This window comes from Apis dorsata, unplaced genomic scaffold, assembly GCF_000469605.1.
Source record: "Apis dorsata unplaced genomic scaffold, Apis dorsata 1.3 scaffold_204, whole genome shotgun sequence".
NCBI lineage: Eukaryota > Metazoa > Arthropoda > Insecta > Hymenoptera > Apidae > Apis > Apis dorsata.
In genome coordinates this window covers 413,711-439,063 of record NW_006263488.1, presented here as the reverse complement: position 1 = coordinate 439,063, position 25,353 = coordinate 413,711, and the positions used below count along the sequence as shown (strand labels likewise).

Genomic DNA, 25,353 nt, shown 5'->3' with positions numbered 1-25,353 from the left:
ATATATATATACTCTCTCTCTCTCTCTCTCTATATATATATATATATATATATATATATATGCAAAACTATTCAGTTTTTTTTTTTCTATAATTAAAATAATGATAATTGATGAAAATCAATTATTTCTGTTTAAAGTAAAATTTTAATATTAAACGATTTTTAAATCGAATTTTAATTTATCTTAAAATATTAACGTTTAACAAATAGGTTTTTTATATCGATTCATTTAGAGAATTGGAATGGATTACGGTTTCTTATAAATGTCATCACATCATGGGAACATACCAATCCGAATCAATTTGCAATGATCCAACTGGTGGATGCATTACCAGATTTTCAAGTGACAGATCTTCTTTTCCCAATAGGGAAAGCTTCACCAAGAAAGAAGCGTTATCGATTTTCCTTACATTCGATAGGACATGATTCAAATATCCGAACAATCTCCTTTGTTAGATTTCTATGGTATTTTTCGTCATGTTTTTTATTTACAAGCAATTAAATACAAAATTTCAAAATCATCTAAATATCTTTATTCGCTTTGATATAGTAAAACTTTTCGAGACGAAGTTAAATTATATTTTCTCAAAATTATTATTTTACGAATACATAAATTCGATCTTTAAATAACCACGCGTGATCACGTAAGAATCGAAGAGATTCGAATTTTGAAATGGAAATAAAATTTTTTAAAAATTCAGACCATGTTGTTACATTCACTCATAGACGTATATATATAGATGATTTAGAATTTCCAATAGAAATTTCTATTAATAAGTAAATCCGTAGCGATAAACGTGCTATTTATCAGGTATAGATCGTAATTCAGATTCGATGTAGCGGATTTTCAGGTTATGAACATACGAGGTACTCTTGAATCGGGCAACATCCGCGATACAGAACTCATCGTCAAAACTTGATAACAAGACACGATGGTACTCGATATCGAAGTTACGTTAATGGGCTTATGATCTTTCCATTCGAAATGGAATTCAATGGGTTACAGCGCTAAATACACTAAATTGGCCTACTAGATTAACTTGCACGTCAAATGCAATCTCGCTTACGTATCAAACGGATCTGATTAATAAGCTCATTACTGGATATTCAAAGATGGATTTCCTTTGGATGCTACGCAGCTGCACATATAATGCACTCTATTTACTGACCTATTAAAGTGTCTTGCTTAATAGCCGCGATAATTCATAGTCAAGTGTGAAAACTCTAGAAATATTGTCTTGAATCACAGGTTTAAGGGGGAGGAATTATATTTGATTGATTTTTAAATTTAAAAATTTCGCATAACGTGAGAATTTTATTATTGAAGTATTGATTTAAACGTAAGAATTTATAATTTTTAGTTGACGTAAAATATTTCCAATTGTTAGTGAAATATAGTTGAAAATATCGAGATGAAATTTTTCAAAGGAAAATTTCAAGTACCTAAATATCGAATTAACAATTTTACAAACAATATAACTATATTCCAATATAACTATATTCCAATAAATGAAATTTTGTTTATTTCTAAAATACAAGATCAAGTGTCATCGCGAGATTAAATCTTTTAGCAATTAACGTTGAAACAAGTAGTGCACAATTAGCATTTACGTAAAATGTTTGGATAACTAAACTTAACGAAGAGATATGAAATTCCTCGAACAATATAATGGATAAAATTCAAGTAATTGCACGAACGAAAGGTATCTGGAACATCTTCGTGTGGTATTTCTCTAGTTTAGACAGAAGTTGTAATATCCAGAAATTAATCGTGGTATTCAACGTGGCTCGTATAGATATATATATCGTATAATCTTCTAATGTAATTTCATTCATTAAAGTAAGAAGTAATAAATTAACTGAAACTATATTGCGCATATCTTGATAAATGGTTGTGTAAATTTACAATCGTGTCTCAAATATATTTTTTTGTTGTATTTAAGAATTATTGCATGAAAGAAAAATAATATTTTTCATACGAATTCATTTAAATAAATAAAAATGAAAAAATAATACTTCTTACTTTCTTCGAAAATAGAATATAACGGATGATAATATTTTTATTTATCCAAATCCTGCAAATCTTATTTATTAGAGTACACAATTTCTTCGAGACAAATATTTTCTCGTTTGAACTCTTTGTTTTTCTTTGGCAAATATTTTTCTTTTTCAAAAATTTTTCGATACTAATATATATTTTCTAGTATATATATATATATATATATATTTTCTTCAAAAAGCCAATCTCTGTAGTCGTATTATTTACAACGTTGATGATACTTACGCAACAAACATTCGATTAGTAAGCTGATTATCGTGTTTCCAGGAAAGGATTTACATCAAATGCATTACCGACGACCAGCTTTGCAGCACGTTCGTTCATTAAAATGATATTTGCCACTAATGCTTGATGTATCGTTCGAAGTTGTGACGAACCGGTTATCACAAGTCATTGCCATAATATCATTTACATAACGTGAAATTTTGTTCCATTTATTAAATGAATTATTATCAGTTATTGTCATATTTTATTCAATATTTCAATTGTTTCGATTCCCTTGCATTAAATTGACACGTTGAGAGGATAGCATTTTATATATCATTTTATTATTTCGCAAATAATATGAAATAAAATTTTAAATATTTCTGTTTCAGGTTAGATTAAAATTGTAAAATTTAATTTTTTCCCGATAATATGCGATAGTGTATAACAAATATTGATTGTATTTCTCTTAATGAAATTCCAAATCCAAAAGCTAAAATTTATCTAAGGAATAAATACATAGAGATGGTATAAATTTCAGTGATTTTGCAGAAGGCAAAAAAAAAAAATACGCGATTTATGTAGAATAGAATTTCTGTTGTGCGGAGACGATATATGCTTCTGTCAAAATCCTCATGTTATTGCGTAGCATGCGGAACTTGCGTGATTTGTTCGCATCAAAGCCAGTTCTTATCCTTTGAATCATGTCATCGAATAATTTGAAATCTGAATCGATTTAAATTTACGCCTGTCAAACTTATATTATACCAAGAACAAAATTTATCTTTTTTATTTTATGGAAAATACACAACTTGAAAATATACAAAATAAAAAAATAGTAATACACAAAATAAAAATGTATATATCAATGAATTATTATTACAACGATATTTTTCGTTTAAACAATTTTTAATTTCATCAAGAAAAAAAAACGAATTTTATATTATATAATTTATTTCACGGTTTTTATAGACTTTTTTTTATTTCATTTAAATGAAAATTATTCCTTTTCAACAAATCGTATAAGATTTGGAAAGTTAAGAATGTAAAATTGGAAAAATCTGATGGAGGATCTTCATCGAGTTCTGAATGATTTCTTCATTCATAATTCTTTAAGTATACTTTCGAGGGAGAAATCAAAACTCGAAGAAAGAGCTTTAGACCGGATTTTATAGCCAATGAAGTCCAGTGAACAGATCTTCTAAACTATTGCATCTTTAAACTTTGGAACTTGATAGACGAACCTTAGAATCTTAAAACCTCGGAGCTCGTAATTCGATAAACTTCGCAATTCGATGGATACCAATTGTCCTTGATTTTTATTTTTTTACGCGATATACTTAATAAGCGAAACAAATGAATTTTTTTAAATAACAGTACAAAGAGAAAAGAGAGAGAGAGAGAAGCAAGGAAAAGTAAATTTATTGAACAATTTCAAAAAATTCTTATTCAACTTAATAATCTTCTAATTTTATGTATCAAAGATACATAAAGTTTATTTTCTTTTCTAATCTTTGAGCGAAAAAAATATTAAAGAATATTTATATTATGTAATAGATACTTTGTGTACTTTGATATATCTAGTCATTATTCGAATAAATTTATAATAAATTTTTATATATTTTTATAATTGATACTTGGATATAAAAATAGATTATAAAAAGAGAACCATATAATAATTCATTATACGTACGTAATTTCGAACGATTCTGAGGAGAAACGAATCCAGAATCATCCAATCTCATAAATTCAAAGCTTTCAACGAGAAACTTCTTTGCAAGATCGAAATGTCCAAAGAAACGTCAAGCTGAAAATTCAATTTCACCACGTTGCTTCTCTGTTAAATTATTTACGGGGCGCGTTAATGATGCACGAATAAATTAAGATTGTCTCACGAGAGGGGAGTGAGATCTTCTTGTAAACTTGTCGAGGAAACGGTGAAACGGAAGCAAGGATGGTCGTGACGAGATGGTTCCCCGTGAGACACGAGCATACGGCTCAAAGTCTGGTTCGATTCTCTTTGAGAATTACTTTCTACTACTCGGGAACTCGAACTGTGTATTTGTTAGTGGGTTATGGAATTAACAGATTCCAGCCGTTCCATTGAAAAATTAATTCGATTCGTATGCTTCGATGATGCTTTTACATCGATTCTGAGTTTCGAGCGAAAGATGAAAAGGTTACGCTTTTCTAGCTCGATTCATTCATTTTTTATCCCGATTAATTTGTATATTTTGCAACGTGTTTGGAATATACCCGCTGTTCGTAATTTTATCAATTAAGAAAAAAGAGATTTCTTTAATTTATAAAGAAATATAAATCCTTTTCAATCGATCTATAGAAAATATATAAAATATCATTGATACACATATTCTGCATTATATGCCAAATATTAAAGTATAATTAGAGTTGAAAGATAATACGAATGTGAAAATATTTTCTATAAATATCTCCATAATTTTAATCGGCAAAGTATAAAACATGAGAGCAATGTAATATTGCTAATTTTACGATTAATTTGCTAAATGTATTATATAGCAAATTTCTAAATAAAAAATTTTGTGAATAAAAGTAGGATCTTTAATAAAAAATCTTTTATTAGGGAAGTTGATGGATAATTCAGATTTTTATAAAAACATTTTCAATTTTGAAAAATTCAATACGAGAAATTAGATCGTTGATTTTAATTACTTTACGAATATTATTGATTTAAAGGAACTTAAACATTTGTAAATAAAAGATCGATCAAAATTGTACGTTAATATTTATTCGTTATTTTTACAAAAATAAGAAAAAAGTTTATTCTGTTTAGAATCGTGATCTCCCCGTTTGCAGTGTTGAGTGGATTAACTTTCTTTTTTTGAAAGAAAGAAACGATGAGAATTTGAAATTAATAGAATCGATTCATCTAATCGCTTGGAAAATAAAACGAATTAATTCGGTCGATTTCGCGCATTGTGACATCTAGCGTCTCTGTTAATTATCCGAAATAAAGTATCATGCTATTAATCTGTCCCATACCATTTCTCTCTCTCTCTATTGTAAATAAATGATCGATCTTAGCGAAATAGAGATCTCGGTTGGTGGAATAACGCACGGCCTAAAATGCAACGTGGTTTGTCCGCTGAAATGATCATTGGCGCGTTTAGTTTAGTCGGTAGTGCCTTTGACCGGCGTAATCGAAATAGGCAAATAATTGAGCGAATTATCGCGTATGCAAAGCGTTCCGATGGGAAGGCTTCGACGCGACGGGACTAATATTAATGCAACTCACGCGGCCATTGCTGTTCCGCATTTTGGTCACTACCAAATCATCGCTACTGTTCCTATTGTTTCATGCGCTTCCCTCTACGCGTTCAACCGATCGACGATGAAAAATGGTCTCTAAGGCGACGACAGAATTAACGGTCTTTGATAAATTGTTGTCCGATCTTGTTTTGAATGTGAATCGAAGATGAATGTATTTTGAATGAAGTATAAATTATTATTCGAAAGACGTTTTTATCTTTTATGCGCGGATGTCGCGTAAATTGCTCCAATCGGTTGGGAAGTGAATTCTGTACGTAAGAATAATAAATTCTTCGAACGAATCAAGTTTGAATATTTTTTGCGTACAAATAAAATTGGTTAATTGGCGAAAACGTGAAAATAAATGGAAATTTTAAAATGGGGAATTTTATCGTTTGACCTATTTTATATTTATCTTTTATTTTTGCGTCAATTTGATCTTAGGTTGAAAAACGGTTTATTTAGATACAAAATTTTCTGGAATAAATAATTGTTAGTATGTCATAATTCCTGGCTATTTTTTCGCGATAAGGTGTATATATCGATCGAGTATATGTTTTGAAATATTTACATACTTGAAACATATATGTAGGATATAAATCGTACGATAGAGATAGAGGTTCGAGATAGAAAAAGGGTCAATGTTTTATCGATACTGGCGAAGGAAGATATAAAGTAATATTCTTCGTCGATGTTAGGAGAGCAAGATACAACAAAATTTTCTTCGATTTATGTATGTATTTATTCATTTTTTTTCTCAATCTATTCTTCGAAATTTTTAATTGATTTATCAACGTTTTCATTTTTATCAAAAAAAAAAGTTTAAAATCATTTATTTTATACTTTTAATAATATATTTGAAAGATATTTGAAGTTATGTATATATTTCAATTTAAAAATTAAAATGTATTTAAATTGCTCATATTTTTTAAATACATTTTGAATTGTTGGATTCTTGATAAAATTTTCTGTTTTCATATTTTGTAGATCTTATCAACATAAACAATTATTATACGAAAGATTAATTATATGTATAACGAAGAGATAAAATATCTAGCATGTTTTTTCATGAATAAAAGAAATAAATAAATATCTTTGAATCTCTCTTTCTGGTAAATAATAAAGAGGAAATGATAGCGTAATAATATTTGAAAGATTTTTCGAATTATTATTTTGCAGAACTCGATGAAATTATCGATATAAAAATTTGAACAATCAGAAAACGAAATGAAAAAAATGAACAAATCAAATAAATTTAAACAAAAAATAAATAAAACATATTAGCATCTCCAAAAATAAAAATTAAACTCGACGATGTATTATAAATAAATTGCAGAAATTTATATATTAATGGAAAATTCAAATGTACAATCATCTGCGAAATACACATATATATATAAAAAGACATAAAATATTCAATACGTATTACGATATTTAAAAAGTAAAACAGATCTCTATGTCAATTCCATTTTAGTAGTTTTATAAAAATTTAAATTTATATTAATATAAAAAATTTAATAATTAAAATGTCTCGAAATAATTTTCAGATGCCAAACTTCCAATCAGTTATAATATTATTAGAAAATATAATACGAAAATGTTTAAATAAATTATACTATGTATGTTTTCAATTGTATTTTAATACTGCATCAAAACATATAAAATAAAAAAGCATGTGAAATAAAAATGGTCGAAAGTTTTTATTTATGATCTAAAGCAACTCTATATCGGTACATACACGTTCCAATTCGAGCGTCTCTATCTCACCTCACGAGGTCTCAAGTCGAGAAGGGAAATAAGTCGCCTGCCACGTAGGAAGGAATTTACGATCAGCTCTTTCAAGAATTATTTTTGCCCCTTGTATTCTAGACTTACGTCGCGCTACATATTCCATGGAACGCGGTGAACCATGGATTCTCAAACCAGCCTCGATGAATCGCCGCTAACTCGAATCCAGATTCGCATTTTCAACTCTTCTTTCTTCTCTTTTTCGGTCGGAAAAACGATCGAATTTGTTACGCAAAAAAATAATTTCACTTTTGATATATAAAAGTCTCTTTATTGTATTATACAATTGAAAATATTGTATTATGCGTAGGACTTGAGATATTAGCAAATCACAATTTATTAGTGATCGACCGAGTAACAATATTATTTAGAAAAGAATGGAATGATATGTCATTTTATCGTGTCTCTAAAAGAATTTCAAACTTTTGCAAACAGATGCAAAGATTTATGATTTTGTTTTCGAATTTTTTATTTTGCGATTTCGATAAAGAAATGGAGATAGCGATTTGTTTATTTCGAGTCAAAAAAATTATTGTTTATTTTAGAACAATATTGTATGTATCGTAGAATTGCCGATGAAGATGAAGATGTTGTGAAATTTATGAAAGATTATAGCGAATTTAGATTTTTATAGTGATATTTTTTAAGTTTATACATTTATTTCGACAAAATAATTATCTCTTCTAAATTGTTGCATTAGATTGTTGTTAATAAAGTTTCAATAATTTGTATAATTTTTTAATAATAATAATTTCAAATATTTTTGTTATAGTTCCTTAAGAATTTTGTAATAATTTGTTAAGTTTAAACTTTGATAAAATAATTTTTCCTTATTAACTTTATAGTTCAAAATATAATTGCAAAAAATTATATGCAATTGATGAATTGAGAAACATTTTTTCTCTTATATAAATTTCGCTTCGTTATATGATCCGTAATTTTTTATATATTATTTTATATATATTTTATATATTTCATTACTGCCAATATTATTTCGATATTTTTCTCTAAATATATTGTTCATTATAATTATCCCTTAGATTTCTCAAGAAAGCATCAGAGAAACGTTCCATTCATAAATGTAAATTAAACTTTTCTCGTTTAATTTTTCACCATGTTGCCGTAAGAAAATATGCAACTCTCACTTGAAGTTTTTTCCCAGCTTCTCTCCATCAAACTGGATCCCCCATGCTGTTCATATTTCATGCGTTTCAGGATTAATAGTTTTAATCAGAGCGGCATTGGAATTTTCGCGTTATTACATCGAGCCGCGAAATTAGAAAGCTTGAGAAGCACTGCGAAGAATGCATGTTCTTGTACTCCCAACTCGTGTATAAGGGACGTCGTAAAAGATTTCGAATATCTAGGCGCATTCCGTATGGTGTTATAAAGAAATACAATTGATTTGGACTAATATAATAAATCTGGTTTACAAACATACATGCGCATAATTTACAAACATACATGCGCATAAGAAATAAATAACGTATCGTATCGTGTCAAGAATAAACATTACGATATAGGAGTTAGTAATAACCTAAACTTTTATAAACTGAGACCAGTTTCGTGTGGAATAAGTTCTTTTGATTTTATGCAAAATAAAATTTGAGCGAAGAATAAATAAAAAATTGAAAGTATAAATAATTTCTAAAAAAAAGTACAACAAATATTAGGAATATTAATTTTATTTTAGAAAATTTCTATTAAATTTTATTTTTCTAGTAGAATATTTTGTTGATTAGTTTCATTTTTTTAGAATGAAGTATTTAAAAGAAATTTAGTAAAAAGGGAATTGAATGTCATAAAGAAATTCTGAACAAGTTGTTTAAAATTAAATTGATATACCATAATATACCGTATAATAAAATTAGTATAATTATCAAATAATGTAATTGTATATTAATAGATATTTTAATCCTTTATCGAAGTTTCAGATATAAATCAGTATTGTAACCAACTTTTTCAGGGATTAGAAAAAACTCACTAATATAACGAAGAAGTTAAGTGTAATATTGATAAAAGCGATGAAGTAATTCGTTCTGACATAGTTCAGAAAATTTGAATTAATCATAGAAATCAGATCTCAAAAAAGTTGATATGATGTATAATTTGTACTTTTTAATAAATATTTTTTATTTTGCAAATATTTTAGTGAAGCTCGTTATAAGCTAGTGATAAATTAGGTTGTATTATATTTAAATTCAAAGTCAAAGCAAATAGATCATTTCATTTCCTTTGATCAAATAATAGAAATAGATTTCTATTTAATTTGTAATTCTATTTAATTTATATTTGATCAGCAGATTTGAAACTCTAAAATATTTTCAATCATTTTCTTCAGAAATACTCGAATACTTTGCACAAGAATTTTATTCTTACATCTATCTAAAATATTAAGAAATTTTCCCCAAGCTAATATATAGTTTCGTGCGATACATCCTCGCATTATTCTTTCATTATCCGACTCTATCTTTCTTTTTTGAACCATTTTGTAACTGCCATGCAGGCACACTCTCCAAAGCTCAGAGATCCACTTATCCAAAACTTGTTCTCCATTTCCGTCGACTTTCGACGTATGCTGCACACGTTTTCATTTGTAATTTGGCGCCACTCCATCGCTAGACTTGGTTCGTCTCTCGTGTCCGATGGAACGGCTTATGGCTTATGGCTTATGGCTTATTAAACCCGATCTTTCCTCGGAATTTTGACAGCACGTACTTTCGAATTGATGACAATAGTCGAGCAAAGAACGATTGTACGGACAAGATCCTGGTTCCGCTGGAAGATCATCATTACATGCTTCATTGATTCATAACTTTTCCCATTTTGTCGTTTTCTTGCGAAAAGAAAAGACCGTTACGTTTCGGGGACGTGACATTCGGATATCGGTGATTTTTTTAATATTCATTTCGTGATTACAAATTTCTTCAAAGAAGGAAAATTTTTTAAAATTCGAAATGAAAATTTATGAGTTTCTTTTTTTAAAGATAAAATTTTAAGTTCGAATAAATTTGTGATTTTTTATGTTATTTTATAAATTCGTTTTTACAATTAATCGAATAATTTTATCGTTACAATATTATATTATTAGTACATGTATTTATTAATAAAAATTATCATTATTAGGGGAATATGAATATAATTGAATTTTAAAATGTAATTGATGAAAAATTTTCTTTGTTAATCGATCTTTTTTTTTATATTAGAAACCATTTCTACAAAAAATATTTTAAACTTAAGAAACAAGTCTTTATCTAAAATCGATTATCTTAATTATCTTAATTAAAGTAACTAAAACAGAACAAGATGTAAAACTTTTTATAGTAACTTTTTAGTTTATTTTTTGATAAACGAAGATCCAAACTACAGTTGATCATGAAATTATCCTATTATCAAGATATTATAGTAAAATAAATTTTTTTTTCAAATTTAATTGTATTCTTCTTGTATAAGGATTTTAAATATAATTTCTCGAAGAAATTTAAATCTAGATAAATTGAAATAATTATAGATATTATATTTTAAAAGTCGATATTTAATAGAGATAATATAATAAATCAAAATTATTTTCGAATAATTCAGCTAGTAAGCTGAATGTTGTGCTATCAAATGCATCGTGAATTTTTTAACGAAGAAACATCGCAATTAGGATCAGGCTGGCTTTATACATCACTTTGTTTGACACGTTGCGTGTGATGAAAGTGAGTGATAAACTTGAGTAAATTTTCACCTTAAAGTGTCGTTTTATTATTACTTGTAACAGCCACGTCGTTTCTCTATCATGATAAACATTTAATCAGGAAACTTAACGAACGATTGGACTATCTTCTATAGTAAATTATCGTTTGACGTATACATTTTTTTTCAATGTAACGATAAATATTTTAATAACAAACTTTTAATGAATAATATTTTCTACAAATATTCTTTGATAATTATCTAAAAAAAATTATCATGATCTTAAAATATTAAGTTAAATAGATTAGTTTGGTTAGATTAAGTTTGGTTAATATATATTTGGTTAATATATATAATATATATATTAAATATATAATTAATTATTATAAAGTTTCTTTCAGTTGAAATACATTCAAATTAGTTTCAGTAATGATAATGTATTATAATATTCCAAATTATCGATGTTATTTACTAACTCATCTAATTTAATTTGATCTAAATTTAATTTAAAACTTTATATTACAAACCGATATATATCTTGAGAAAGAAGATGTTGTTCGGAATGTTAATCTTGAATAGAAAAACGAGAACATATTTTTAGATTATCGAATGAGAAAAATCCTTTTTTACATAATCATTATACTCTTTCTTTAGAAAAATAATTTTACGTAACTTTTATATAATTTAAAAAAGTACAATTTCCATAATATCATAAAGGAATAGTTTTTCTTATTTTATCGATTCTTATCGATCACATAAAATATTTAAGAAAAATTCTATCCATCAGGTTCGTTGAATTCTTTATTATTTAATTTCTTATCTCTATATTGAAATAATACGCGATAGATAGATTTTCCATAAAAATATCTCAATATTTTTTTATCATATTTTATACGAAACTAATGGCTACTATGTATCTCTTTCAAACTTTCAATTCCAATTGACTATTGCAAAATACATAGACTTTTCTCTTATATTACTTCTCCTCCCCCTTCTTTCCTTTTTTTTTCTTTTCTGTAATGTTTCTTTAGTTTCGTAAAATGTATTTTCGCTCGTACAATCTGCGTTTATCCGACTACGAGCCTTTTACACCGCACAAATGAAAAAGCAACATTTTGCGTGTGACAAATAGGAATTGGATAAAATTGGAAAAGCAATCTTAGTAACGGCGTTCTAAACCCACTTATGTATTTCTTTTTCTTGGATCCTTCAATTACATTACGCGAATTGCATCCACCGCCTATTAGTAGATTGCCTGTAAATTGACCGACTCTTGTTTCTCACCGAATTCTTAAAAATCTTTCCATCTTTATCTCGTGGACAGTTACGAATCGTTACTACGATTCTATCGTGTACGTGATTTTGTTATCTATGAAATTACGTAATATCGAACAAAATCAATCTTATTATCGTTTCATTTTCATTAAGTCGAGTTGAATTTATTGGAACTGAATAATATCATGTATAAAATTATATATAGTTGTTGACCTAATTATATTAAATAATGTAACTGTAACAGTAGATGATGCAATTTATTACAATAATGAAATTAGAATCTATAAGTAATAAACAAAGTGCTATTATAATTAATAAAATCAAATTAATAATTAGATTGATCGAATATCAGATGAAATATAGATCAAGTGTAATAAAATAAGTATAAAATTTGACGTGAAAAATCAAATGATTAATGAAATTCTCAATTATTTTTAGAATTCATTACTGAAATATTGCTCTCGTTTCGTTTGAAGATTTTAAGAGAAAAAAGTAATATTTGTGAGAAAGTTTTCAAGAGAAAATAAAATTGGAGATTTTTTTGGCACTTGAGAATTATGAAAGCATTTTTTTCCGAATGAATTGATCTTTATTCATAAAACATTATGAAAAGATTTATAGTTTAGATGAAAAAATCAAATTCTTTTTTTTATGTTTAATAAAATAAAATTTTACAAATCTTACCATATAAATCTATCATATAAATTCATGAGAGGCTTCGTAAATTTTAAATCGGATTGATTTTTGTTTCTAGAAAATCAAATCGTTCAAAAAAATTTTAAAGGAACGAAAAAAGTATAAGTTGAAGATTGCAAATTGCATACTTCTTTGTATAGATTTTTATCGATGTACTTTTGAGAATTATTTTTCTATGAAAACTTACGATCTTATTCTTGAATCTAAAGTTAAAAATTTAGCAGTTTTAATAAAATGAAAATTGATTGAATAGTATATAGTTGTATAAGTTGTTATCAAAATATAAACGATGAAATTTACGTTATATAACGAGGCAGAAAAGAACGTGAGACTACTTTGTCTCTATTATATCGCACTCTGTTTCCACGTCATTTCACAAGAACTTGAAATGTTTATATTTCGTTGTTAAGTAAATATGATCGAACTTTCTTCGTCATTTTTTTCTTTTCTCTTATTCGATTAAATTTTGTTCCTCGCCCAAAGCTTTACATTTTCAAGAATTCTAAAAATAAACGTCGTTTCTCTTTCTTCTCTCGACATATTGTACCGGTATAAAACGAAACTTGGTACCTCGGTCCATGATCCATAAATAATGATCAGCTACTGACATCTGGCGGCGGATGCACGAAACCGGTGGAACTGGATTCCTTTCGTCAGTTCAGCTTAGTTATGGCAGGGCCCGATTTCGAATCTGGCTTCAGGTATCTTGCAACATGCACGCCGTCGATACACGGCCAAGGGGTGTGCATAATTTGAAGCAGGGCGAGCCTAGCCTCCTCGACTTGAATCCGATTCTGTGGTCAGCTTATTCAAGCTTTGGTCGCGCAATTGGAGACGGATCGGACGTGCCGGCTGCTGACAAGGAACTCTGATAATAGAGGCGAGCTTCAGAGGAACTGGAATGTACGGTACACTGTCTGTTCAGAGGGAAATTCGGTATTGACGTAATTAGACTACATGCTGGCAGACGTTCCACATGCCGTGACACCATCCGTACCTCCTCCTCGCTCCGTATAGCTGAGAACACCGCCGCTTGGGATTTAATACCGGCTAACTCATATCTCGGGGGCAGCCGGGTTGCCCATAATTTCATCCTTTGAAAATTAAATTAATCATCGATCCGTGGACTCTCTATTATTCGCGGCTAACCCCGTGTTTCTCGCGTTCATTATCTCGTGATATATTTAAGAGACATTAGCCAAATAACATCGTTCATCGGTGACTGTCTGTCAGATTAGATGACGGTGAAAACATCGAAGACTTTGAACATACCAAACTATCTATATAGTCATAGCGAATAATTATATTTTGTTTAATGCAAGCGTGATCGTGAAAATTTAGATTTCCCTTAAATTTAGAATCATTACATAATTAAATAACAAGATTTAATTCGCTAGTTTAATTATCTTATATCTTCGAAATTGTCCTTTTTCGACTTCGTGAACTTTAGAATTTTTATTCTTAATTTGAACTCTGTACATTCCAGATTAAAGAATTTTTTCGAACTGGCAGCGGTTAAAATTTAATTTTCATTTATGACTGCAAGTTTTTTTTAATGCGCAGAAGCGAATGATTCTTTCACGAGACATTAACCGATATTTCTCTCTCTCTTTTCTATAATCGAGGCGAGAGAGAACGATTAAATTTTCAAAAATTTTAAGATCGACAAGCTTATGACTTGGTTTTGATGCTTCTTTGATGAGTTCCGAAAATAGAGGATGAATTTAAGCGGAATGGAAAGTAAATCGATTGTCGCGTCAATGTAGAGAGATGAAAGTGAAGCAATTGTTAAGAAAGTTTTACGAATTAATAATTAGTTGTTTGAGGAAATATTTTAAATAATTTCAATTTTTCAAAAGAAAACGCGATCAATATCTAACAGAGATAGAACAATAACTTTATAAATAAGCCTTAACAATATTTTTGTACGCCAATTTCTATTGTTTTGACTTCTGAAATCGACTCTTCAAAAGCGTCTTAGAAATATATTTACACGGTCATCGTTACAGTTTTAAGATTTTACGATACTGACGATACATTCATACGAGTTGTACGATGTGACGTGCTGATAGAGAAAAAAAATCGATTGTGTTATAAGCCAATGCTTATGATGTCAATCTTTAGCTCATTGATCAGTTATATCAAATTAGAAAAATGCAAATTAGATATTCATTTATCGATTCCAAGTACTTTTTGAACATGATTTTTATATATATACATGTACAATATTTAATTATGATATAATATTTATAATAAATAAGAATAAAGAATAAAGCTGAAATAGAAAATTTTAAAATTGGAATATAGAGTTGATATTCTTATTTAAATTAATAAAAATTTTACGAGATAAAATAATAATTTCGTAAAATATAAAATGATCGATTCCAAAATTAAAAAGAATATTTTAAATTAAATTGCAGCAACAAAAACTTTTAAAATTAAATTAATGTTAATAATAATTTTCTAAAGGGAAATATATATATGATATACATCGAGAAAAGTTGAAAATTTCAGATTAAAAAGTTGAGATTGAATAATTAATTACACATAATAAAATTTATGAATAAATTATTTTAATCGAATCGTATGTGTTTCAATTGTAATAAATCTTACTTTCAAAATAATGAAAGATTCGAATAACGAAATCTCGTCTTTCTTATTTAGAAATACGAGAGAATTATCGAAGGAAACGATTAAACGAATAATCGTAACTTAATGGAAGATATTGGCAAATAACAGAGGGAAAACAGTCGGCGGGTAAATTCTTCGAAGAGCCTCCATGAAATCGAACACTTTAATTTCGAATTGAAAATGAATGCCAGATTCAGGCTCCGCGTACTTGATCGCGAATATTTAGCTTCCTTCTCAAATTGCATGGTATCTTGTTACTTTAAAACGGGGAACCGCTTGTGCAGCGCCGTTCCAATTTAGGAAACTGTTTCCCTTCCATTTACGTAACCAAGTCGTACTTCTTGTCACGTGAACTCACTTCACGTGGGTCACGTTGTTACATCTTGAACGATATTCTTCTTTTTACACATCTATTATATAGCTTACGCAATAATAAGCGCGTTCGCGTCCTTGATTAAACAATTTTTATTGTCCGTTTAAAAAAAAAATATCTTAAGTTTTAAGAAAGAAGTCTATCGAAATTAAGAAAACAAGATATAAATTTTATTTTAATTACGTTAAGTTTATTTCTAGAAAAATTTCAAGAAAATTATTCAAGTTGATCTAAAGGAACGAAGAACAAGTAAAATAAAATAAAATAAAATTTTTTTTTAATTTTTATCATTCACTATTTAAAAAAATAATCGATTAAAATTAAAGCCGCCTCGAAAAAGAAGAGAAGAAGAGCAGATGTATATTTACAAGTATAGAAAACAAAAATACTTGAACAGCCAGAAATATTATATAACGATATTTTCTGTTCATTTTTAAAAGTTTCAAGTTTCGAAACGATTTTTTTCCACCAATTAATCCAGAAGAATAGGATTACGCGACGGCACGATTTCCATTATCCTCTTTTTTATCCATTTTCTAAAATGATTTTCCATTACGTGGCTGTAAATCCAACGACATTATTTCGGTTTTCTTATTTCGGCTTCATATTCCTTTCGTGCCGCTTTACTTTTTCGATATTTTTACGCAAACCGAAGTATCAGAAACCAAATGCACGACGTAATGCAATGTGATGATTTTGAAACACTTTATCGTTTCTTTCTTTTTCTCTCTTTCTCTTTTTTCTATTTTCTTCGTTTACTGTTGGCTTAAAGAAAAATCATTCTTCCACGATCCTCCGCAATTATCTGGAAAATTGCACGATTTTTAAAACGGACCATCGCGCGTATTTATTTCACTCTCTTTCCTTTTTTTCACCGTTGCGCTCGTGTATTTTACTAGTCTCCATTGAGCTCCCGGACACAGTGCGAATTGAGGAAGTTAAAAAAACCGTGTTATTTCGTTTTCCATTATTTTGTTTTTTTATCTTTTTCGAATGATGTTAATGCAACTTGAGATTGTTATTCGGTAAGAATTTATGTTGATTACGAACTGTGTTTTATTCTTGTATCGAAGCATTGATATATATATTTTATTTTAAAATTAATTCTTTTTTTCTCTTTCGTTGTTTTTTAATAAAAATTTATCAATGGATATTATAGATTTACATATAATATTAGATAAAGTATATAAAGAAACGAATCTCAATTAATTGAAAGAACTTGTACGTTTCATTAATCGTTAGTTGTCATTGCTCGAAAGTGTTAATTATGTTGTTCAGTTCATATAATTATATTCAGTTCAGTTGTATAATTATAATGTTCAGTTCATAATTTAATTATTCATTTTCAATAAATGTGCAAAGTGTATGCATCGTATATTATTATATATCATTCTATGCTAAAACATTTCCAGAAATTAACAGAATAGAAATGAAACAATCGGATGCATCGTAATGTATCAACAATACACATAATGGTTAATGTGTACAACGTGCCAGCAATGTGTCGAATGGATAATTAAATTGTTGATCATGTGATTATAATAAAGGTATCTGATATGAATTGAAATATTCAAAACATAGTAGAGATAAATTTCAAGCGAGAAGAGATATCGATGGAGAATAATGAACGAAGGGAAGCTTAATTGCTTCTTCACGAGGAAGAATCTAATCTAATAAGCAATAAGTAAAATCCTGTCGGGAGACTAATTGAAGAACCGGCTTTTAAACTCGTCGTGATCGAATTTTAGAAGTCGTTAAAACCGATAATTGCCGAACCACTTCAAACAGAACGAATATTCGTATCTCTCCTGGGTTTCTTTAAAATTCTTTTATAATTTACGCTATTTGCGATATAGTCCCATTCGACAAGATAAGTAAATTTAGTACCACGATATTTATCAAACGTTTTAATGTGCATCGTTAAAATCCACCGTGGAAAATCAATATTATATCATGTTGACGTTATATCGTCTATTTTCCGATAATAAAACATTATCCCAAAGTAAACATAAAAATAATTGAGATCAAAATTTAAACATTTAGAAAGTAAATGTATCGTGTAAATATGATTAACATTTCATTGAAATATACTTCGTTTTACTTATTTTAAAAATAAGTTCAAATTTATACGAAAATAAGAATTTCTAATTTCTTTTGTTATCGTTCGTGATTCGTGTTACTATGCGTTTCAAAAAATTTTTTTTTAATTGTTAATAAAAGCAACTAAAGGAAAATATATATAAAAAAATTATTCCTCGAACAATTTATTATCAATAGAAACTAGAAACTAGAAAAATTTCAGAATATATTCGAGAGAATAATTTAAACGAAAATATCACGAATGAATTATTTCCATTCATCCTTGTTATAAACTGCCACCGGAATATTTTATAACGCAGACTTAATTTCTATCCCGAGAGAAAGGATTTACTCGAGAGGTCTTACTTTTAATGGCGTGACACGATAAATTTCGTGAATACAGCTCCTTGGAGAAGCTGGTTTAAGTACACCCTTGATCGTGTCATTGAAACGCGAACGAATTCCTCGGCTACGATGGATAAAAGGAATCTTAATGATTTCTCACGGAATAACGAACGTCCCGGATCAATTTTCTCGAGTGTTCCTTGCCGACCGTTTCGTCCTTATAACGGCTAGTTTAAACGATGCGGTCATTTCTTTGAATCGGTAATAATAATCCAGGCTCTAACATTCACATACTTTTTCGTCATTCGGTTCGAACGTGTATTTTATTCGCGCTTCAGGGCAAAGTCCTTCGACGAATCGATTGTTTTATCACATACATTTTATGTAAGAAACAGTGTCGTTGCGTTTAGTCGGTGATACCGTGCAAATGTATATTTTCAATCGATATACACGAGCGTACGATTTCATAAGGATAACTTGCTATCTCGTGTGCGATTTAATTGTGCACCGCATACATGTTTGCGATATTTATATCGAACATGTGATGTCGAATCGTAAAAATGTCATCATAAATAGTTAATTTCATCAAATTGCAGCGGTTATGTGCGTTTAATATGGTAAAATTATCGATTAATAATACGGTAGTAATCGATCTGCTCATTTTTGATATTCGATGATCGATATCAGTATTATATAAAGAATGATGATATAAAATGTAAAAATTTTTCCATTTGAGATTAGATACGAATCAAAATTATCGATATGTTTGTTATTTTACATGAAAATAAGTAAAAAAAAAAAAATGAAATTTAATATTTGCTTTTAATAAATAAATTTAAATTAGTTTATAAAAGTTGAATAGTTCTTTGAAAAATCGAACAATGAGGATAAAAAACAAACAATTGATAAAAAATGAAATTGATTTATTTTATTTTAGATTCATCTACATCTAAGAATTCGTATTGAATTATTTTAAAAAATAATGTTCTTTTGATTATTACGAGGAATTTTATTATTTATTATCTTCTATTGTTATTTGATGTAATTAAATATTTGAAAAATGATTCGTTTGAAAATTATAAATATTTTTATTTCTATATAAATTTATTTATTTATTTTTCATTTCAAATGAAAAATATACGATACAACATTACACTAAGAATCCTTAACTGAATATCAAATAAATCATCAAAAAGATCCTTCTTCTCCTGTTACAAAATCTACATAGGGTTTCAACAAGAATCCTTTCAACGAAACTGATCGATTCGTCGTAACGTAACTTTAAAAGTTCAACGATTTCAATAGTAATCTTCAACGTGTTGGAAAAACCGTTCTACGAAGGGATGTCGTGAAAACGATTCATAATTATCATAGAGCTTCGGATAAATTTGTGAGGATTACGAGCGGATCGACTCAATGAAACGAAGGGATAAATAGCAAGAATCGGATGAAACGATGGAGTTTTTCAGTTTATGCTTATGAAAGAAAAAGAGAAAAGGAAAGAGAGAAAAAATTGAGCGGGATGGACGAAGCGTACACGCTCGTGAAATTGATGAAAGTTTTTAATTAAGATGGTAATAATGTTCCCGTTAAATTGCTCCGGATAGGAAATAGCTGCGATTGAATTTCATTTCGCTGGAGAAGAGACGTGGCTTGTTTTTGGAACTGTGATTTTTCCACGGAAAGATATTGAATTAATGAAATGTTAGAATTGTTTTAAAATACGATATAATTGCGTGAAACGTTGCGCGATTTATTTTATTAGAATTTTATTATAATTAAATTTAAACGAATAGTAATAAAATGCGCGAAATGTTCCTTTGAATAGTTATGCAGTTATACAAAAAAACGGACGGAATAAACGGAAAAGTAGATGTGAAATTATAAAACTAAAAAGAAAAAAAGAAAATCTTTTTAAATTGAAAAGAAACTTAATTAAACATTCTTTAAGTGTTCTTTCTACGCAGAGTGTTAATATATTCGTTTGAAAATCTAGAGATCAAAAGAAAAAATTTTAACTTATTTATCATGCTATAAACAATTTGCGAGATGGAGACGGTGCGAGACAATAGCGATGTGACGGAGATAGAGCTATTTCATTTTATCTCCGTCTCGTTTAATGTAAATTTAAATTGTTCATAATTTGATAAATAAATCTCAACTAGCATTTTATATCAGCTTTCGCATTTCTTTCAAAATCCATCTTTCAAAAATGTTCCATAAACGTATTAATACGCTGATAATTTTTATAGATGATCAAATTCATCGATTCTCAATTGTTTCGAAGAAATCTCACATTTGTTTCATTCTAATAATCTTCGAATCCTTGGAATCATGCATTCATCTTAATTATTACTTCAAAAATTTCCTTCCAATAATCTAATCTATTACTAAAGTGCGATACACGCAATAGCTCAATTTTCCAGTGATGTTTCACTTTCTCAACGTGTAATAGCGAGAGTTTCTTCTCAGACAGCACTTACAAGCGTTCACGATCGTTTCAGAGAAGAGTAGAAGAGTTTGCATGCAGTCTAGAGAGAGCTCGAGTCTCGCGAAGACGTAGATCCGCGCGGAACAAGCCATAATGACGGCGTAATTGGATTTAGCGATATAAACTCGGGTTTAGTCAGCTCGAAGTCACTTGCTGCTCGACAACCGGTATATCATTTATTGATACGATGGTAGTATGTTCGTTGAATGTGGTTACGTATCGCGACAGAAGCTCGATCTAGCAACGTCACAGACAAAATTCTCCGCTTTTAATTCGACGTGGATCGATCGAACGTTTGATGAACTATTCGAGTCATTTGTACGAGTATATACGTGATAACTATCAAGTAATTTCATGCATCGATCATTTCGAATGCCATCGTATTGTATAAAACAATTAGTTTAGAGTGCTCTCTACGTTATTGTCAACGTATATATATAAAAATATATGTATTTTCTTCAGATCTCGCTTTAATTAAAATAACTAGCAATTTCAATGTTTCATCGTTCGATGCTTGGAAAACGTACACGAAGCGTAATGAAGGTTTAAACGAACATTTATATCAAATATTTACAATTTTAAATATTCGACGAGAAAAAGGAAAGAAGAAAGAAAAAAAGAAAGAGTATAATGACATAATAATGAAAAATGATTTAAAAAAGAAAACAAATGAAATCATATACATATTATTGTTAATATTTACATTTTATACTGATATTGATGAATGAAAAAAAATAATTTAACATTTAATTAAATGTAATTAATTAAATATAATTAATTAAATGTAATTAACTAAATGTAATTAACTAAATGTAATTAATAATTAACAACAAGTAAATGGTTAAAATAATTAAAAAAAAAATTTCAATTTCTTATTGTTTCAGGAATGAACATTTTATCATCGTTAGTACTTCTATTTAATAGTAAAAGCATTTTTACTTTAACTCGTTTACGAAGAAAATTCAATTAATTTTGTCAATTAATCGACATGAAATGTGTTCATTATCCGTCGCAAATCTCTTGCCAAAGTGCAAATTCAAGTTCACTTAATTATAAAAGGATTTTTCTTCTTTTTTAAGTACTAATAATGAGTTGATCATTCTCGTTATTCAAAGTGAACGACGATGTAATAGGACATAAGTTTGATAAGATCTTCAAAAAAAAAAAAAAAAAAAGAGAAAAAAGGTAAAACGATTATTTATCGAGAATAGGTTTCATATAGATTATAAAATACACTTTTTTTTTGAATTATTCATACGATAAATTTTACCAACGAATGTACATATTTGTATATATATTTAATAATTTAGAAATTCAGAATTATTACTCGAAAATTTTCAATTATTTTTGTAAAATAATATGGTATTCTTGTAAAATTATTTCTTCTTCGTTAATCGTTATGTAAAATAATTATAATTATAATTATAATTTTGGGAAGGAAAAAGTAGCTTATTCCTAATTTATCGATATTATCAAACAGATTTTCAATCTAAATGTTAAAAAAACATTTCAATAATACTGTGTACAACATAAATTGATTAAAACAATATAACAATTGTTACAATATGTTAAAATATTGCATCTTATCCCATTTCATCTTACATATTTAAATTCGTTTCCAAAGAATTGGAAACTAGAAAATTCTTATTTATAATGAATTTTTCTATTCTTCATTACAAATATGAAAAGATTAAAAGTATTTCCTATCGCGGAAAAAAAGATAATATATTCGATCCATATTAATACGTAATTAAAGTTGATTTTATTTCTCAAAAATAGGCCACCATAGTTAATACGAAATCGTGATTCGAATCATTTTTTTTAAAAATAAAAAAATAAAAATTCCAATTACGGATTAAGAATGGAATAGGTGGAAAAGAAGGAGAAATATCGGGTATCCGAGAATGAATCAACAGAAACGAGCAATTATGAAAACAAATTAAAGGACATGGTATGAAAACCGCTATGTCTCGTTATTGGGGATGTGATGGTTTCGAAACTTAAGTTTTACGATGGTGTTATTGCGTGGTAAGGGGAACGGTGACGAGGCATAAAATATCCCTCCAGCATATCGAATTTTAGCAGTGTCAAATTCGGCCTTCGTTCAATTTGGAAACGATAAAATTATCCTGAACGAGAATTTTCAAACGTTACGGTTTTTCGCGCGTAAACACAGTCGAATACCGATTTATAGGCTATCCGCCGATTGTAATAGGATTCGTGAAAACGGATTTTGTTTACTCGATGAAACGATTCGTATAAACTAGCGTTTTGAAAGTATTCCAACTTGTTGTGAAACACTAATTCGACGAATTTTTCTTTATGTGTTTGTCAATGTATGAAGCATATGAAGATGTCAATCACTTAAGGAAACATTTTATACGTAGAAATGGAAATTAAAGAAATTAAAGAAATTATTTCTGTTAATTATTCTGTATCACTAATGTTTCAAAACTAGATAAGAGACAATTATAAAAATAAAATACAATGCTAATTTATCACTTTTCAGTTTGTCGATATTTATTACGAAAATTTATTCCCTTATTCTTTTACGGATGAAGATCAGGTTTGCGAGTCGTTGAAATTCGATGGGCTCGATAATCGGACGAAATTGGATCGAAAGAGCAGCGAGGAACGCGAAGACGTTGCATTCCTGTTTTCGACTTTGCTCGAGAGTCAAATCCATTGGTTCGAGACGATTTAGTTAGACGAAATGCCGACGGCCATTAAGACGGCTCCATTATCGCGACTGTTTCGCGCTGAATGGACTCAATGACGTCCCCTTCGATCACCGGAGGATTCCGCTGATCGAGGAGAAACGCGAACGCGCCCCTTTAATCACATTCATCGATCCGCTCGTCGTGGATTCGCTACAGATACCAAGATTGATCGTTTCGCGAGGATTTTTAACCTCGATCGATCGAGATCCGATTCGATCCAGATTGCGTTCGCCAGCGGATCGTATGCTTTCATGCTAGGCGAGGGAGATATAGGCTTGCTTGATAACGCTTGATCGGCAAACTTTGAATTTTACGTTTCGTTTCGAAATTAAATCGTTTTCAAAAGTGAATTTGATTCGTTCAATTCTTTTCAACGATCGATTCGATTCGCTTATTCGGTATTTGAAAAGAAAAATTCTCTTTAATTCTACTTTTAACGAGTCGTTTCGTTCCATCCCTTGTAAACTGTTTTAAACCTGAGATAGTACGTCATTGTGAAAAATTCTGAAAATATTCATCGATTTATATTTTTAAATATCAATATTTAGATTATATTTTAGATTGTATAATGTCCAGAATATTTTACGATCCAAAAAGAAAAATGTTATTCTAATGAATTGTGTTATAATTGAAATTGACTCGATTTCTTCATTTTCAATTCCACAAAAAGTTTCTAATTTTAAAAATAATTTCTAATATTGCAATAATTACAAAAATATTATTAAATTATTAGCGATGATAATAAATGAAATTGTGAGCATTACTTTACGTAAAAAGGAAAACATTTTCTCTAAAAATAATTTAATAATTTATTTGTTTTTAACTTATCGTTAATTTAATTGGAATTATGCATATGTATATTTTAAAGCGCGATTTTTATTTAGTTTGTGTATCGGTTTTATTAGTCGTGAAACGAATATGAAATGGAAATTAGTTTACAAACTTTTATCTAACGGGAAAGCGATTTTATAAAGTCGCTTAATAAAAGTTTGAAATTTTTAGAATCCATAGAACGTTACTTCTTTCTTTTGATGCTTTTGTATCTCGTATTCGATTATTCCGATTTCGATAGTTTCAAACTCATGAAATACTTTGTTTAATACATGTTCGTGTCTACGCGTACGTGTGTTTTATATAATTTTTCAGAAAGAAATTTTAGTTTTTCCATATAAATTCACTTGAATATAAAATGTTGTTACCTATTCAGTATAGTATTTCGAAACTTATTGATTCAAGTCAGCCTTTAATTATGAATAAAAATATCGAACAACCTGTAACAAAAAAATTTTCTCAGCTGTTTATATATTCTTTAAAAATTTTTTATTTTTTTTATTTCATTATTCTGTTTTTTATTTTTCAATATTTTTTTAAATAACTATTTAATAGTAAAAATATATGGTTATATAAATTAGATGAAATCAATTTGTAATCATTAAACATATTATCTTAGTTCTTATCATTCAATTTTTATACTGATAAAATTAAAATATAATATTAAAAATTATAATATAAAATTAAAATAAAATAATTTAATAAAAGACGGGAATAACTGTTTTTTTATTTTATCGAATATAAAAAAGGTTAAAGCGATCAAATATTTCAAATTGATATTTAACGCAGACTTAAATTTTCATAAATTTTGTTAATTGTTATAAAATTAATTCGAACTAAAAGGAAGATATCTATCTCCTTTATTTAAAATTTTTCTTAAATCAATTAAAATTTCG

The 25,353-nt window shown here is 28.4% G+C and overlaps 1 protein-coding gene across 2 annotated transcripts in view; it reads right to left on the bottom strand.

The window, feature by feature from the left end:
• LOC102679326 overlaps positions 1 to 25,353 on the bottom strand; it is a 429,386-nt gene that overhangs the window by 100,143 nt on the left and 303,890 nt on the right. The gene's annotated exons all lie outside the window — the stretch shown is intronic.